The sequence below is a fragment of the Siniperca chuatsi genome, linkage group LG7 (assembly GCF_020085105.1).
Source record: "Siniperca chuatsi isolate FFG_IHB_CAS linkage group LG7, ASM2008510v1, whole genome shotgun sequence".
In the NCBI taxonomy this organism is placed as follows: domain Eukaryota; kingdom Metazoa; phylum Chordata; class Actinopteri; order Centrarchiformes; family Sinipercidae; genus Siniperca; species Siniperca chuatsi.
This window is the reverse complement of record NC_058048.1, coordinates 4,174,517-4,186,794: the sequence shown is the minus strand read 5'-3', so window position 1 is coordinate 4,186,794 and position 12,278 is coordinate 4,174,517. Positions and strand designations below refer to the sequence as shown.

Here is a 12,278-nt window from a genome sequence, read left to right as displayed (position 1 = left end):
CTGAAAACACAACCGGATTTCTACATATTTCACAAGGAGCGGTGTCATTATTTGTTATGACAAAGTAATGGAGAAGAATAATGCTGTCAAACTCTTAACAGAGGAACTTAAACTTACAGAGAACACCTATGACTCCTCTCCTTTTTTATTATCTTATTTATTATTATTTCCCCTCGTTTGTTTTATATACAGTATGAACATTATATGATGCTTGTCTCTTGTCTGGAAAAGAAATGCTTAATATTGTGCCATGCTATTTATGTTTGTAAAGAACTTTTCAGAAAGTTCAATAAAGATTATGAGATGCATTATGGGATGGAGCCAGGGTTTTTGGGGTGTGACGCTTACAAAGAAAATCACAGAAAAGTCAAGACATCTCTGCCTCTGTTGCTTCAATTTTGACCATTTTAAAATGTCTCTCACCCCCTCATTTTATCAAAGTGCAACACTAAATCACTGGAGGAAGGTACAAATAGGGAGAAGGCAGGTTGGTATCTCCAATAAGACCATCATGCTGCAGGAAACGCTGCGTACACCGACGGGACTCACTTAGGAACTTCTCTTCAAAGTCATGGTGGTTGAGCATGTGATCCATTTAATTATGCACAAACAAGGAAGTTGAACAATCTAGTGAGATGAATAAACAGTTATGTAGTCGGGGAACTGTGTTATGCACTACTGTATTTTTTTAAAACAGATAGCTAATGCATTGCAGCAGTGGAGCACTGCACACTGATTTCAAAGGAAGCCTTTCTTCCTGATAGCTGATGGCTGCAGCAGAGCTTGGGGCTACTGTGACAGAAGTGCATAGCTGCGTGGAAAGTGGATCAGTAAAACAATATGTGAGTCTCAGCTCTGAAACTTTCATCATGAACTCTAATACTTTACTGTGTTTGTCAGTGCAGTCTTTGTTTAGACAAGAAGAGCCGAGCCCTGAGAACAGCAGGCTACTGAGGGCCTGCCACAGAGTGTGATACCAATGGCTACGGATAGCATATGGCACTGGGAACTAGATACAACACAAACAAACACAGGGATGGACAGGCACAGACGATGGGATTACATAGGCTGGATACTGTGTCTGTGCATATTCCTGATGCTGCATGGTTGTAGGTGTGTGTGTGTGTATCTGCTGTACAGTGTGTGTGCAGCTGAGCACATGTAGTTTATAGTTTTCAGCGCCTACATCAGTATTTTGATAATGCTGAAAAAGACTGAATACAATGTCAAGAGCTGTAAACACTCGATACGTTCAGTAGATGTGCCTGCAAGAAGAAATTCCATGCCAGTGTCACTTATCAGAGCATATAAATGCGGATAGAGATGGGTAAAATATTAATGAGAGGGATTGTAACAGACACATCAGCCCGTGGCTTGTGACACTTGACTGCTGCTGTTAGCATCACATTCCTAATGCACAATGAAGTGTAGAAAATAATGGACGAGGCAGAGTCAAAGAAATGCCATGATGTAAGGTGAAGAGATGCTTCTCTGACAAGTCCATTACAGTATTAAGTGTATCAGCACACATCAGAGAGTATTATACCGTGTAATATACCATGGCCACTTACCAAAGAAAAGAAAAACTGAAAAATTTCAAAATGTCACCGACCTTTTTATCGTTACTTTTCGCTTCTTTCCAATTGCTACTCCTTTTTAAAATATGTTTTAAAATCTTTCTATAATTTTGAGTGGCCTCATTACCTTGTGTTTCTTTTTAGATTGTTGTTCACATATTTATAGTTATTTATTAATGTATTTACTATTACCAATTCATATATCATTTTGTAAGCTCATAGCCTTTGAATGTTGTTTCTTTCTTCCTATCTACTGTGTGTGTATCTGTTGATCTGGGTGGCGAGCGGCTGCATACAATTGCTCTTTATAAATAAAGTTGTATTGAAATGAACTGCCTTGAAGAAGCAGAGCAATGTGGGTCCCTGTTTTGTTTCTATGTCATGTGACGCAACGTACATTTCTGCTGAAGGTTTCAGGCTGTACCACTGATTGACACTGGTGGTGGTAACACGCCAAGAAATGTAGCAATGCGCCAACAAAAGTAAAGAATAAGTAGACGGCAAGCTAGCAAACATAAATGTAAACAATGCAGGATTTGAAAAGGACTAAAATTCGGCTTTGGCAAATGTCTCATTCAACATCAACAAGGATTCACACAATGCATTTGGTCAGAAACACTGTTTACAAGAAAACTCCTCAGGGTTTAACTGTTTAACCACAATGTCAGTATAGTTGCTATGGTTACTTACGAACACGCATGTCGTTACGAACAGCATTTTGAATAGCCTTGTTGTTGAAAAGTGCTATACAAATGAACTTGCCTTGTCTTGAACCCTAATATAGAGCTGCAAAGTAGGAGGAGCTGCTGGTTCTGGAAGTATTTCCCCCCACTGTAAATCTGCAGTTTTCTGTAAATGATATCCTCAATGTTTAAAAACACAAGAGTCTCCTGGATAATTTAACTTCTGGCCAGTTAGATACGGCCATCCGTTTTAATATTCAAACTTTGTTTAGGAGAAATTGTGTTTTTTCTGTAAGTTTGGCATGGTGGATGGCTCTAAATACCACAATGCTTATGAGCCTTAGCTGCCATTGTGAAGGAGAAGTAGCTAGTTAGAGGTACGGTCAGAGCTGTGGCTGTGATTTGTTGCTGCAGTTTGGAACAAAACACCATAGATGCAAAATTCATCCAAAACTGACCTTTAATCTGAAAATTAAGTGATTTACTGCCGAATGTTTTTCTGCGATTGAGTTTCACATCAATCCAAGTATTGGAAGTACTCCAACTGTCAGTCACCTAACATTGTCTATGCAGAAAATGAACTGGACTTTTACCTACGGAACTCTGGACACCCAAAATGACTCTAATTTTGCAACTCTACAGGCTGTGCACTAGGATGATATGCATTTTTAACAGGCACACTTTTTTCCCATGCCCATGGTATAAAAATCTGAAAAATGACAACAGCACTGCTGCTAGAAATAGATCCAATCCACCACCAACTGGTGCCAGGAGCCAAATCAAATCCAAGTATGTAGACATTACTGATGGTTTTCTTTGTTGTTCAAGAGACATTCTATATTTTACACTGGACTTTTGATCTGTCAGCTCGTAACAATCCGTTCTTCTATGCATCTTTGACTATTGGAATCAAATTGAAAATGTTGCATTGACGACAACACTGGTGTAGCCGTTTAAAGGAGCTGTCAGGAGCAGGGTTAGCATTAGCTGCAGCAGAAGTCTGGTGGATCATAGCCAGAGGAGAGAAAGGCGAGTGGGGTCTGACAAAAAGCAGGAGGCCTAAAGTCAGCCTGGCCCGGGGCGAAAGCTGCACTCCACAGGGACACAAACGCACTGAACTCAAGCTCAAGTCTCTCTTGATAAACAATGAGCGAGAAAACACACATGTGGGCAGCACACATGAGCATACATGAAAATACATACAGCACACATTGTGTTTGTGGAGGAGACGTTAAAGCCACGGGCCTGATGTACAAAAGGATCCTTTGTTCTATTACTGCAACACACATACAGTATACACACACAGAAATGTACGCACACACACACACACACCAAAAAAACATGAGTGCTCCATGCATACTAGGCAGAGCAGAGAGAGGCTGCAGGTTCAAGGCTGCCGGGGACTGTTGAAGTCTGAGAGTTGCATCTATCTCATACATCTGTGTTGTCTCGCTGGAGTACAGCTACACTGCATATCATCGTGTACATGCATCTACTGTTTCATGTTAGAGTGTGTGTGTGTACACTGAGGCAGAGAGACTGTGAGTGCATGTTGTATGTGTGTCGGGTCACCTTACAGAAGGTTCTGTCAGGAGGTGAAGATGAACTATTAGGAGAGAATTGTTGCTCCATGTCAGCATATCAGTCTGGCCGCTTCACCCCTCCTCCACCCTGCCGACCTTACATCGCTCACATACACTCAGTTTTTATGTTGATGTTCCTGTGCAAGCATGGAGACATCACTGAAATATGCAGGAATGTACAGTAAATCAAAATGCAAACATGGACCCTTCCTTTTTTCCTTTTGTTAAAAATTACGTGTTGAACATTTAAAAAAAATTACAATTTTTATGTCAATTTTCCAGCATGCAATTAAACAATTAAGAAAATAAGACCCCCATTGAGTAGATTGGCAGCGTCTATGAGCAACTACAGCACATTTTACTTTACGTGAGTTGGATTTGCAGGGAAATCTGCCAAATTGCTTTCCTGCACAAAACAGGAAGTGAATGCTGTCAGAGCACAAGCTTAAAGCCCCCAAATTTATTATTAAATATTCATGACCGAATAAGCAACAAAGTTCAAATTTGAAAAAAGGAGATGTTTTTAGGTATTATTTATGAAGAGTTTAACAGCAATCTGCTTCATTAGGACTGTGTGTGTGTGATTTAATCAGATTTGACTGACAGTGGCCTGGCTACATAAGTGAGCAAACGAACCTAGGGGCGGGGTGTTTTGTTTTGCCCTAACCAGTAGCAAGTGACATATCCCTCCCATGATGTGGTAGTGATTGCTAGGAGCAGCAGCATTTTTCGTGTTGATCAAAGAAATATGTCGATTTAAGAGTGGTCATTTCTGCAAGTTGACTTACAACAAACTGTACAGCTGTGTCAATCTCGCCCACGATTGTCACCGTTTTCGTCTGCATTTCCCTTTTGCTACTTTTCGTGGATGTATCTAATTTTCTCGCTCATGAACAGGAAGATGACATCCCTTCCCATCTGGAACCAGACTGAAACAATCCGACACCTGTCTGACTCTGATGCAAATATTGCTAAACTCTGATTATAAACCAACAGAGACTGGGTACATATCAGCCTCGAAAAGTGTCAAACAAATCAGCATAAAAAAAAGAACAAATCTTGCTTTGTTTTTTTTTGTACTGGTTGAACCAGATCAATGCTGTTCGGTAGGTTGGTTGATGATCCATCCAACACTTTGGAACAAATACTGGCCTGATTGTCATCACATTTGACATAAATTTCAATGTCAATTAATTGTCCTAATAATTTTCATCTAGCACCACACCTAGGTCAAAACTTCCTTTTGACCAACACTTTGGATTGTAAAATTGTTGTGTTTGATCAACCTTTTCTAGTGAGCCGTCAAAAATTGGAACCAATACAATTCTGAATGAAAATATATGAGGAAAGAGGTAAAAGCCTAGAATATGAACAGATGGGGAGTGGAAACTGAGGAAGAGGCAGCACTGGGTCAAGGCCCAGACCTAATTGAATAGATGAGATGAAAGGCGGCTAGAGCTCACTAAGTGATTTAAGGGCAGACAGTCCATAAAGGACTGAGACAATTAATGATTAAAAACATCTACATGACTACAATCACAAGATACTAGAGCTCTAATGTTAGATCAAGACACAATATTTTTCCTTTCATGAAAGGGCTAGAGCATTCATTTATATGAAAAGTCTAAAAACAGCTACTTGTTGCATTTGAAATGGACATCCTTCAAAAATTCCAAACCTGTTACACAAACTATTTTACTTGTTCTGAAGTATTTACTGTGCGGTATTGACCATTCACTAAACCCCTCCCCCAAACAGTGACTGTCCAACCATATTTTAGCAACCAAGTTTTAGATTTGTCCCATAGACTGTATAAAAGAAGTGGACGCAGTCACCGTGATGTCACCCACTGGTTTGTGGACTACTGTTTTGAAGCCTTGAGATTGGCATTTTGGCCGTCGCCATCTTGGTTTTTTGCAACCAGTGACCTGAAGTGACCATATTTGGACGAGGGGTGGAGCTGGGAGCATAGCAAACGCACTAACCGTGATATTAATTGGGATGCTAATTTTGGCTAGCGAAAAACAGGTTTAAAACAAAATGTACTTAAATGAACAGCCGACTCCTAGAGTGTTACAATTAACTTTCATGAACTGAAAACACACTGTGAAAGAGTCAAAGTTTTAAGACGAAAACAAGACAACAACCAAAACAAGTTCACGGATGTTTAAATGTACTAAGTGCCATGGATTCGCATTGCTATCCCTCTATCCTGATTGACCGGTAGCGACGCCCTAAAGCATACCCTCTTTTATCGTCTATTTTACTCTAAATGGGACCATAATTTACAAAATGAACATCACGCTGTATTGATGAAGACTTGGAAGTAGTGATTGAGACCATAAACTCATTAAGAAACCGTTTACTGAGGTAATAAATCAAGTGAGAAGTAGCATCATTTTCTCATAGACTGCTATACAATCAGACTTCTTTTTGCAACCAGTGGAGTCGCTCCTGCTGCTCATTAGAAAGAACGCAGGTTTAAGGCAGCGGAGGTTGCTGCTTGATTTGTCCACATGCTGAAACAGTGTGCATGGGGCTGTAGTAAGAGTGATGCTCTGGATTTAAAGAATGTAGGAGGGTGGTGTCTTTTAGCCTCTTCAAAACCAAAACCACAAAAGTGTGTTTTTCTGCTCTAACATGAGCTGCAATCGTAATAGTAGCTATTTCAAAGGCCAAGGAGCACATAATTAGCTAACTAAACTACATTAGCTTGTGGGATTACAGGTTATGTTAAAAAAAAAAGCCCTGTTCACGATTAGCACATCCACTGTGTAATATTTCCCCACTGTGTGGAAGCCGGTCCTGGATGCTATCAGAGTTTAGGATAACATTTGTAACTCAAGATAGCATTACGTTTCAAAAGTGTCTTCTCTTGCAATAAGACGGTGTAGTCCCTCATTCGTCCAGGAGTGTTCTATCGTAGAAAAGGTTTCAGTCGTAGTCATTCTGAAAACAGTGTCCAGATGACTACGACTGAAACCTTTTCTACGATACTTCTCTTGCAATGTTTAAAATGAAACTATACTGTTGGAAAATCCGGACACATATGTAAGCTAAGCAGCCAAACAGGGTTATACAGAGATACAGCCTGATCTTACATTATTCCTTGTCATACTAATACTAGGACTAACTATCTCTACACAGCTATGCAAGAACATTGCTGTTTCTTTATTTCATGTCTATTACATGGATCATCAACTGGTGAGGATACTTTTTGATGGGACAAGAAGCTTTAGCCTTAGTCTTTTAGCACAATATGATGTATGTATGTATGTAGTCATCAAATGCAGATTTAAGATCCTTTTACAGGATTCACATTTTTAAAAAGGTCAGCTGGAAACAATAAAAAATAAGAGAGTCTTCAACCAACTCGTGGAGCCAACGCTGAATTAGCTTGCTAGATACAGCTGATAAAATCTGCCAGTAAAATCAACGTTTGCTGGCTTGAAATTAATTAATTGTTTCAAAAATTACAAAAAAATTTACCATTTAAATCTGTACCCATTATCACTGTAAACTGCATATTTGCTGTGTGAGAACAGAAAGGCATAGCAACAGTAACAAGTTAAGAGAATTCTTAAATTTACAGTAACTCAACCGTTGCGAAGCTATACATCATGTTGAGCATTAGTCAGTACAAGGACAGAAGCACTGACTGAAAGACTGACTGACTGAATGACCTATTAACACACAGCGCTGGAAATCATTCCAGATCCATTTTTCAGTTTGTATTCCAACTTCACCATTTCTGTAATCTGACTGTGATAAATGGCTTTATACTTTATACTAAAGTGAAAACACAGGTATTAAATACCTGCTACCAAACCAGTGAAGTCAAGGTCTTTTTTGATTATAGTACTCATTTAAAATACGAATATTGTACATTGCGAGGTCTTCTGTCTGTCCTCTATTCAAGTGGTACTGAATCCTAAACTATGTCATTCATCTGGCTTTTAATGGAGAGTTTTAATGTCTAAAAAGCAGCCTCACAGTTTTGTCAAATTTAAGATGCTCTATACAGGCACAGACTACTGACAGTACATGATGTCTATGATCAACTTCAAACCACTGGAACACTAATCAAACATGCTGTATATATACAAGTAATATCAGCACTTTAGAAAGAGACACAAATCAAATCATTGGAGCTTTTATTCCCTGTTGGTGTGTCAAAATAGCAAGAGCACGGCTGTGAGCTATTACTAATAATATAGACGGGATAATACATCTGGGAATGTGAGTTACTGACAATTAAAGACAGAACATTTACAACAAGAGTGTGAGGTAACGCCTCTCTGTCTGAGTGTCTGTCTGACTGTCTAGTGCTCTGTCTTATTATTCTGCTGCTTGCCCCACCCCATTCACACACAATATCTCTGCGGCTGTGGCTCGGGGGGGGGGCATCTTATGGGCTAGTCCTATAAAAGGTACTATAATTTTTTCTTTGGATATTAATTTCTATTAATAATTTCTATTAAAACAGGTAAAAGCTTCAAAATTCACGAGTGGGGTATTTACTGACATATTTTATGTCATTATCCACAGACCTTATTTCAGGCATCTAATCAAAAACCCATTAAAAAAACCCACTGACTTTGAGACGAGGGAACCGGAAGTACATGCATTCGCCCACACAAACACACAAGCAACAAACCCATATGCATCAAACCAAAGGTGCACACACACATTCACACTCTACCGCACACACACACACACACACATCAGCTCTGCATCCACCCTAAGCAGCCAGCTCCAGTCTCTGAGATGTAGGGAAGACGGTGAAGGTCAGACAAACAGAGACAGGCTATTACATTTAAACACTTGGATCTAATTATTATTGGGTTTTATTGCTGAAGACTGCTACTCATTCATTTTAAATTGTACTGTATTTATATGTGAACTCTAATTTCAAAAGTCAAAACCTTTACCATTACCATTTATACCATTTATGGCTGGTATTTTTCAGAAATAGCTATTCAATGTATTAGTATTCTGTAATTACCTCTCTACAGTATAGTAGTTGTCATCACTAGTGGAGTCTGCCTTGCACAAGGGATTCAAAGGAAACGATGCAAAGACATACTGGACATGATGTGCAAGAGAAAAGCTGGCGTATGCATGCATTTCATGTAATGCTGAACACAACCTTTGATCATGACTTGAGTTTATAGTGTTGAACAATATTGCTGACTGTGGTCTTTGGACTTCTTTGATGAATCCTCTCAGCCCACGGTTCTTAACGTGTTGTAAACAGATACACCAATTGTTCCTTTTTCAGTGCATTTCTAAAAGAGTTGCGTGCTTGTCATCACCATGAGGCTGCCAAGAAACCACAACTTTTCATTTCATTTTCACATTTCTGTTTGTGTATATGGATTCAACAAACAAGATACACATGTTAATTAGTGAATTTTAAAGGTGCTGGAAAGCATATTTTTTTACTTTAGAAGAGCCAGGCTAGCTGTTTTCCCCTGTTTTCAGTCTTTATGCTAAGCTAAGGTAATCACCCTTGGCTCTAACTTCATACTTAGTGCACAGACTTGAGAGTGGTATCAATCTTTTCATCTAATTCTCAGCAAGAAAGGTAAAAAGCCTATTTCCCAAAATGACGATATAACTTACTATTATAGTTTTTATTATTATTTTTTTATCATTTCATTTCTGTCTTAATCTGTTATTCATCTTTTTAAAGTTGCACTGATATGAACAGTTGATCAAATTACTATGTGTAGTCTCAACAGGCTCTTTCATAGTGATGAATCCACAAGGAATTATCATCCAACTCTGCAGGACCGCTTTAGCATCTTTCAGCATACTGTTTTTTTTTCTAGCCCACAAACTCTGCTCTCATCAAACTAGGGCTGGGTATCATTAAAAAAATACCAAAGTACCAATACCAGCACCCTTAAAGTGATAGCGATACCAATAGAGTACTTCATTCGATATACATCATGTGAATGGAAGCATTCAGTTGTGTAAAATGCCACCACTCCTCAGCGCTGGTGCTGATATAGCAGATTGTGAGCTGAAGTTTCCCCGGTAAACACACCAACCTCTTCGGCTGTCGCAGTCCCTCCTGCCCGGCCTGCCTGCTACTCCTCTCACGATCACTTCTCCAGAGCCCGCTTCGTTGCCGGAGTGTCTCTGGCCAGCAGAAGACCAGCAGGCCGAACTGCCAACTCAATACACCACGCTCAACTTCACCACCACAGAATGTATGTAGCTTCTAACTGTAGCTGCTAGCTGTAGCTGCAGTATAGGGCCAATCACACATTGCATTAAATCGAAGAACGCTTGCAGTGACTGGCTGCGAGCAAAACCATAGAAATAGTCATTTTTTCTAGATCTGGGTACAGAAAGGATCGAATCAGAAATACTTTATCGATCCCAAGGGGAAACTCTTTTGTTACAGCAGCTCACTATCACGTCAGTGCACACAGGAATAGAAGTTCTAAGCAAATCAGAATTTAAAACACTATAATACAGGTCAGATAAATTAAGTACAAAGTGGATATAAGTATAAATTAAAATAAGTGTAAAGTACAAAGTGGATTTAAGTATAAATTAAAATAAGTGTAAAGTACAAAGTGGATTTACCAGTTGATGATAAGTATGTACGGTATAATAATACAATGTAATAATACAAGTAGTAAGTAATAGTGCATGAACTGTCAAGATAAGTGTAGCTTATTAAGATTATTATGAGATGGTGGATATTGCACAGCAGTAATAGAAGTATGAATAAATATCAATAAATTGGGAATTTTAAACTGAAAAGAGTATATTGCACAGCAGTATTAACACTGAATATTGCACAATTATTTCAAGTATTGCAGTGATGTTAATGATCAATATCCAGTTTAATGACTTAGGGTCATATAGACTAACACTTAGAGGGAGGAGTTAAAGAGTTTGATGGCCACAGGCAGGAATGACTTCCTGTGGCGCTCTGTGGTGCATTGTGGGGTGATGAGTCTTCTGCTGAAGGTACTCCTTTGTTTGACCAGCATGTCATGGAGTGGGTGGGAAACACTGTCCAAGATGGCATGTAGTTTGGCCAGCATTCTCCTCTCTGACACCACCGACAGAGAGTCCAGCCTTACGGATCAGTTTGTTGAGTCTGTTAGCATCCGCTGCCCTCAACCTGCTGCCCCAGCATGCAGCAGCATACAGGATAGCACTGGCCACCACAGACTCATAAAACATCTTCAGCATTGTCCGGCAGATGTTGAAGGACCTCAGCCTCCTCAGAAAATAGAGGTGGCACTGGCCCTTCCTGTAAAGAGCTTGAGTGTTCTTAGCCCAGTCCAGATTATTGTCCATATGTAGTCCAAGGTACTTGTAGTCCTCAACAATGTCCACACTGACCCCCTGGATGGAAACCGGGGTCACTGGTGCCTTGGCCCTTCGTAGGTCTACAACCAGTTCCCTAGACTTTGTTGCATTGAGCTGCAGATGGTTCTGCTCACACCATGAGACAAAGTTACCCACCGCAGCCCTGTACTCAGTCTCATCACCACCACTGATACATCCCACCACAGCATCAGAAAACTTCTGAAGGTGGCAGGACTCTGTGTGGTAGCTGAAGTCCGTGGTGTAGATGGTGAAGAGGAAGGGAGAGAGGACAGTCCCCTGAGGGGCCCCAGTGTTGCTGACCATGCTGTCCGACACACAGTGCTGCAGACGCACATGCTGTGGTCTGCCAGTCAGGTAGTCAACAATCCATGACACGAGGGGGGCATCCACCTGCATCGCTGCCAGCTTCTCACCCAGCAGGGCAGGCCGGATGGTGTTGAAAGCACTGGAGAAGTAAAAAAACATGATCCTCACCGTGCTTTCCGGCTTGTCCAGGTGGGTGTGGATGCGGTTCAGCAGGAAGATGATGGCATCCTCAACTCCCAGCCGGGGCTGGTAGGCGAACGGAAGGGGGTCCAGGAGGGGTCTGACCATGGGCCGCAGATGTTCCAGCACCAGTCTCTCCAGGGTCCTCATTAAGTGGGAGGTCAGTGCCACCGGTCTGTAGTCCTTGGAGCCACTGGGAAGCGGCGTCTTCGGCACAGGAACGAGGCAAGATATCTTCCACAGAATAGGGACCCTTTGAAGACTCAGGCTCAGGTTGAAGACATGTTGAAGGACTTCACATAGCTGGGGCGCACAGGCTTTTAGCACCCTGGGGCTAACTCCAGCCTTGCAGCCTTGTTTGAGTGGAGTTTCATCAGCTGTCCTCTCACAGAATGCAGGTATCGTTTACGGTACTGGGTTATTTCGGTCAACAGCATAAAGATATCGAGTACCTATAACCAGCTCTGCATCGAACCCATTTCTAGCCCAGCAGGAAGCTCTGATAAAACTACCTGCTCAGCACCAAACAGCAGCCAAACAAAGTTAGCGACTAGCTTTTGAACATAGTGGAGCATTTAGCAGCAGTAAGA

The 12,278-nt window shown here is 40.7% G+C and overlaps 1 long non-coding RNA gene across 1 annotated transcript in view; it reads right to left on the bottom strand.

The window, feature by feature from the left end:
- LOC122878986 overlaps positions 1–12,278 on the bottom strand; it is a 108,400-nt gene that overhangs the window by 53,464 nt on the left and 42,658 nt on the right. The gene's annotated exons all lie outside the window — the stretch shown is intronic.